General features: G+C 52.7%; 1 long non-coding RNA gene across 1 annotated transcript; it reads left to right on the top strand.

Moving 5' to 3' along the window:
* The first annotated feature begins 2,556 nt into the window (after positions 1 to 2,556).
* Positions 2,557 to 5,288, top strand: LOC121494557. Its single transcript, XR_005988822.1, has 3 exons — positions 2,557 to 2,735; positions 4,181 to 4,258; positions 5,240 to 5,288. It is a non-coding gene; the product is annotated as an uncharacterized LOC121494557 (long non-coding RNA).
* Positions 5,289 to 5,695: the final 407 nt, after the last annotated feature.

Raw genomic sequence — 5,695 nt, forward strand, 5'->3', positions numbered from 1 at the left:
GTGTTGCCTCCCTGCTTCCAGATTTTTGTCCTGAAGCCTTGAGCACACTCCGTTCCTGGGGGCTGGGCTGGTGCAATGGGATGTCCCAGCTCCTAGCCTTCCCTGGCTGGCACTACCCCAGCCCTGGGTCCCGCCCAAGGCTGCGGGATAGAGCAGTGTGCATGAGTCATCGAGCCACAGACACAGTCCCCTTGTTGGAGGGACCTGAGCAGTTATGTTGTGGCAAACTCCTAGAGCCAATAGCCAGATTAGAAGGGAGGGTTAGGAATTTCCCCAATTTATTCAGGCTCACACAGCCAGGCAGGAGCTAGACAGTGGAGGAACTAAGAATGGCCCGTGGGGATGATGCTATAACCTCTCTGTGGATTCCCTTATGTCCACCCAAGCTAGAACAGTCTGTGGAAGAGTAGGTACATGTCTCAGTCTCAAAGGGTCTCATTACCCCTCAACTAATACTTCATTCACCTCACATTGACTTAGCACCCACAGTGTACCAGGAACCATGCTGCCCTACCCTACCAGGTCAGGCCCTGCCCTGAAGGAGCTCACAACCTAGTTGAGGCAGCAGGCTGGCCTGCAGACCTTACCAATCTGCTGGACAAAGGCTCACCATCAGGGCTTGAGGGGAAGCCGCCTTTGAATGCCTGCATGACGGTAGTGACAGGGCTAGCTAGAAGGCATTCCACGCAGCAGAAGCAGTCGGGTGTGTTAGTTCCAGGGTGCCCATGACAAAGTATCACAAGCTAAGTGGCTTAGAACAATAGAAAATTGTTCCTTCACAGCTCTGGGGACTAGAAGTTCAAAATCAAGGTGTCAACAAACCAGGCTCCCTCCGAAGCCTCAAGGGGAGGATCCTTCTTGTAACTTCTGGTGGCTCCAGGTGTTCCTTGGTGTTCCTTGGCTTGTGGCTGCGAGTTCCAATCTCTACTTTCATCTTTCCATGCTGTCTTCCTTCTGTGTCTGTGTGTCTTCACATGGCATTCTCCATGTGTGTCTGTGACTCTGTCCAAATACCTGTCTCCTCATAAGGACATCAGTCATATTGGATTAGGGCCCATTCTCATGATTCATCTTAACTGGAGTACATCTGCAAATACCCTGCTTCTAAATAAAGTCCCATTCACAGGTACTGAGGGGTCAGGGGCTTTTTGAAGGGACACAATTCAACCTGTCACAGTGCGCAAAGACTCAGAAGGGCCTGGAGCTCAGGGCCAGAGCACTCTGCCACTTGCCATTTCATCACCCACAACCTCTATACACATTTCCCCCAGGCAGCTCTCTGGTCCACACACCTGCTGGCAGGTAGCCACCTCCAGACTTGCTCCCAGCACCTCCTTTTTTTTTTTTTTAAAGATTTTATTTATTTTATTTATTTATTCATGACAGACACACAGAGAGGGAGAGAGAGAGGCAGAGACACAGGCAGAGGGAGAAGCAGGCTCCATGCAGGGAGCCCGACGCGGGACTCGATTCCGGGTCTCCAGGATCACGCCCTGGGCTGAAGGCGGCGCTAAACCGCTAAACCGCTGAGCCACCTGGGCTGCCCCCAGCACCTCTGTCTTGAGGACTTTTCTGTCTCACGCGGCAGGCCCATCTCTTCCGGTCTTCCTCTGATTTCTGAGATGCTCAGGCCATGGCCTCAGAGTCTGTCACTTTCCACCTCCTCCCTGCCCCACACCAAGCTCAGGGTCAGGGAGCCAGAGGCCTTGAGTCTAGGCCTTCAGCCATCTCTGTATTCCCTCCACACTGGCACCACCCAGGCTTCTCACTGAGCATGAGGATCCCTGAGCAGTGGGAGGCAGAGCCCTGTCTTCTGCACCAATGGCCCCAAATGCCAGATCGTCTCTTTTGCTCTGGCCACACTGCATCTGCTAGGAGCTCCCTGAGACTTCTGAGGTCCCCCCACTTTCATCACTGGGGGCCCCACAGAGTCCATCTGCCCGCACTCCCACCTCAGTGACCAGGCTGCAGTGGAGCCCTGCGCAGCTGAGGCAATTTGAGGAGCTCACAAAGGACTCCCAGACCCAAAGATCTCTCTCACCTACCTGCCCTTGGTCAGAAATTTCACTGTGGGCAAGTCTGATAGCATCCACCCCTGAAGAGGGCAAATGCCCCAGAGGGGAGACTCTCTGCCAGGAGGAGCTTTGGCAGGAACTTGCCTTGGGAGCCTGGCAGCCTGGTGATATTTCACTCCAGTCCTATGGGAGATTTGCCACCTAGGAGCAGGAGGGGTGGAAGAAGATGGGCCATTATGCAGAGCTGTGTCCAGAGGCCATAGGGTGTATGGGGGGGGGCGGGGGGGCGGCCAAGGGCAGCCAAGGGCAGCCCCAGGCCCAACCTGGCCCAGGCAGAGACTTGCTCAGGCCCCAGGACATGCGCTAAGCCCAGCCTCTGCCTCCTCTCCTGCCCCTCCTCCTTTGTCCTGCACCTCCCTGCCTGGAGACCCCGCCCCTTCCACATACTCCAGCCACTGGGCTGTTAGTGGCCTTTGGACTGGAGAAGGACTAGGGCCTCCCTCCGGGGCCCCACACCCATGCTGGCAAGCATCAGGAGCAGGGAGAGGCCCAGAACTGTCACTCCCTGGGCACAGTCCCACAGTGTCCTCAACCGGACAGTCCTGTTCTGCCCTTTCTCCTGTGGGGAGGAGCTGGAGGCAGAGAAGAAGGCAGAGGCATTGTGCTGCCAGGGACCCATGTGCCTGTGCATGGAGCCTACACTCTGTATGGAGGCTTTGGGTGAGGCTGGGCTGTCTGGGTTGTTCCTCCTTTCCTGCTAAGGACTGGAGGGTAGGATGGGGGTGGGTGTGCTCACCACAAGACCCCAGGGGTTCCAAAATGGTTCCTTTGGAAGGGTGAGCCAGCCATGTCTAATGAGCTATTTCAGTTCTGCCATAATCAAGTCTAGCTTCAGGCTGCCTAAAATAGCCAGGTAGAGAAGCCAAATGTCTGCAAGGATGGTTTGGCTCCTGAGGCCTGGGGTCCAGTGCACGCCCAGGTGGGAGTCAGGAGGTAGCCGCAACTCCTGCATAGAGATTCCAGGCCCCTACCTCAACCCCAAGGCACCAGTACAGGCCTAGCCCCTACTAGGTCCTCAGGCTAACAAATCCTCTCAAATCCCCACTCTTACCCATCTGGTCAGTGCCCATGTAGCAGGCATTAATAAAGCCCCTTTTAGATTAAGAGCTGTGTGGAGAATTTCACGGTGCCCCCAGGAAGGGTAAGGAATGGTCAGAAGTTTAGCTAAGCCTTGCTCTGAACCTGCTACTCATGGGAGAAAAGGTATCTCCAGGCCCAGCCTATGCCTATGTTGGGAGTCCTGTCAGTAGCCTGGGTAGCTGGGGTGGCCACTTTGCCCTGGACCATCTATCTGCTGGGTTACTCAGGACAGGTAAGTTGAAGGCTGCCTCCAACCCCCTGTCAGTGGCCCTACTGGTCCCACTTGGGCTTGGTCTTCTGCTAAGTATGGTCAGAACTGCCAAATTCTCTTGGCCCCCTCTCTCATTGGGAGACTAAGCAGTGTTGCCATGGGCCTTGCAGCCCATGCTCTGAACCTTGAATGTAGAACCCATGCTGGGGCAGAGAGCAGCGTATAGAGACACTCAGAGGCACCTTTGGAGCAGAGCCTGCTGCCTTTGCTCAGGAAGTAAATACTCAGCTCCTTTTGCGCAGCAAAATGCTGCTGTGTGTCCTATTTCTTTGCCAGTCTCTCAGAGACCATCTGGGGAATCTGTGGGGGCATCTCCAGGGGTAGAGTCCCTAAGGTCAGCAACCATCAGACTTTTGCCTGTTCTCTGGGGGTCTCTGTGCAGCACCAAGAACACTTTCTCCCTCACCTGACCCTTGACTTCTCTGGGAAGCTCTTCCCTCCCCCATTCCCCCCACAGGTTTCCTGAGCCTCAGAACCTCAAAGGTGCAGTCTAACAATGCGGTTAATGGCTGCTCCACCACTTGGTAGCTGTTTGACTATGAGCAAGATACTTAACCCCTCTGAGCTTCATTTGCCTCACTTATAAAGTAGAAATAATGACAGCTCTTATCCTAAAGAGTCATTGTAAGGCTCAAACAGGTTGTCCAAGGGTTGGCACATAATGAGCCCTTCATAAACAAGTGGTATGATTATCTTCATTATGTGTAGGTATTCCTCTTTAACCTGCTTCTCCTCTTTGGTTCCTCTCCTCTAGACCCCTAAATCCAGAACCGTCACCTTCCTAAGGCCTCTGCAGTCTAAACGAGGGTGGCTATTCAGGTCCTGCTCCCAGGTAAGCGGGAGACAGGGATGTGTGTCTGAGCATTCTGGTTGTAGAGCCTAGAATGAGTCATCCACAGACCCAGAATGCTCTCAGTTAGGTCACCATCCACATTCTTAATTGAAGGGGATTTCAAGAATCAGCCTTTCTGTGGTATAGAAGGCAAAGCCAAGAAACAGAGAGGATGATGGGGTCACTGAAGGCCACACAGCAAGCATGGGCCAGAGCTGACCAAAAGCTCCAGTGGACCTGCCATCCAGCTCTTCTTACTGCCTGACTCAACACTCTCATTTCTTCAGAAGCCTCACTGGAAACCTCACTCCAGAGCTTTCCTGTTCAGAGAAAGCAGCAAACAAAGTGTAGAGCCAGCCCCCTGGGCCTAGAGCCCTGAGCTCCCTGAGCAGACCCACAGGCTGACAGAGACGTTACCGGAGCTGATGATTCAACTTCCTGCCTTTTGAGAGCGCCCAGACCACAGAGGTTTTCTTGCTTGGAGGAGGGGGGCATCTCCCTGCCTTGGGCCAGGCAGAGCGGGTCAAGTCTCTACCACAAACCACAGGGACTAGGCAGTGCGTGGGGCAGGCCGTAGGGGGTCATGCTAGAACCCTGACTGGTGCCTCCTGAAGCCTGTCTCCTCTTTGGATTAATGATTACTACCTAGGGTGACCAACCATCCTGTTTCCCTTGAATCTGTCCTGATGTTATCACCAAAAATCCCACATCCTGGGAAACCCCTCAGCCCTGGGCAAACCAGAACAGTTGGTCACTCTATTATCAGCGATATTTCAGGAGGATTTGACTTAACACCTCAGTGACTTGGGGAGTATGGGCCCTAGGACAGCACACTCTAGAACAGGGAATTGACAAACTATGGCCTAAGGGTCTGATCTGGTCTTGTGCCTATTTTTGTAAAGCCCATGAGCTAAGAACAGTTTTTACATTTTTTAATGGTTGAAAATAACATTTTAAAAAAATATTTTATTTATTTGACAGAGAGTAAGAACCAGAGAGATTACAGAGGGAGAGGGAGAGGGAGAAGCAGACTTGCCATCGAACAGAGAGCCTGATGTGGGGCTTGATCCCAGGACCCTGAGATCACGACCTGAGTCGAAGGCAGATGTTCAACTGACTGAGCCACCCAGGTACCCCTAAAATTATTGTTTTTAAGATTTCACTTATTTATTTGAGAGAGAGGGTGAAAGCATGAGTGAGAGGGAGAGGGAGAGGGAATCTAAAGCAGACTTTGCACTGAGCACAGAGCCCAACATGGGGCTCAGTCCCACAAATGGGAGATTATGACGACCTGAGCCAAAACCAAGAGTCAGATGGTTAATTGACTGAGCCATTCAGGCACCCCCTGAAAACAAAATTAAAGAAGAATAATATTTCATGACATGTGGAAATTACAGGAAATTCAAATTTCAGCATTCATAAACCAAGGAGCACAGC

This window comes from Vulpes lagopus, chromosome 7 (genome assembly GCF_018345385.1).
Source record: "Vulpes lagopus strain Blue_001 chromosome 7, ASM1834538v1, whole genome shotgun sequence".
NCBI lineage: Eukaryota > Metazoa > Chordata > Mammalia > Carnivora > Canidae > Vulpes > Vulpes lagopus.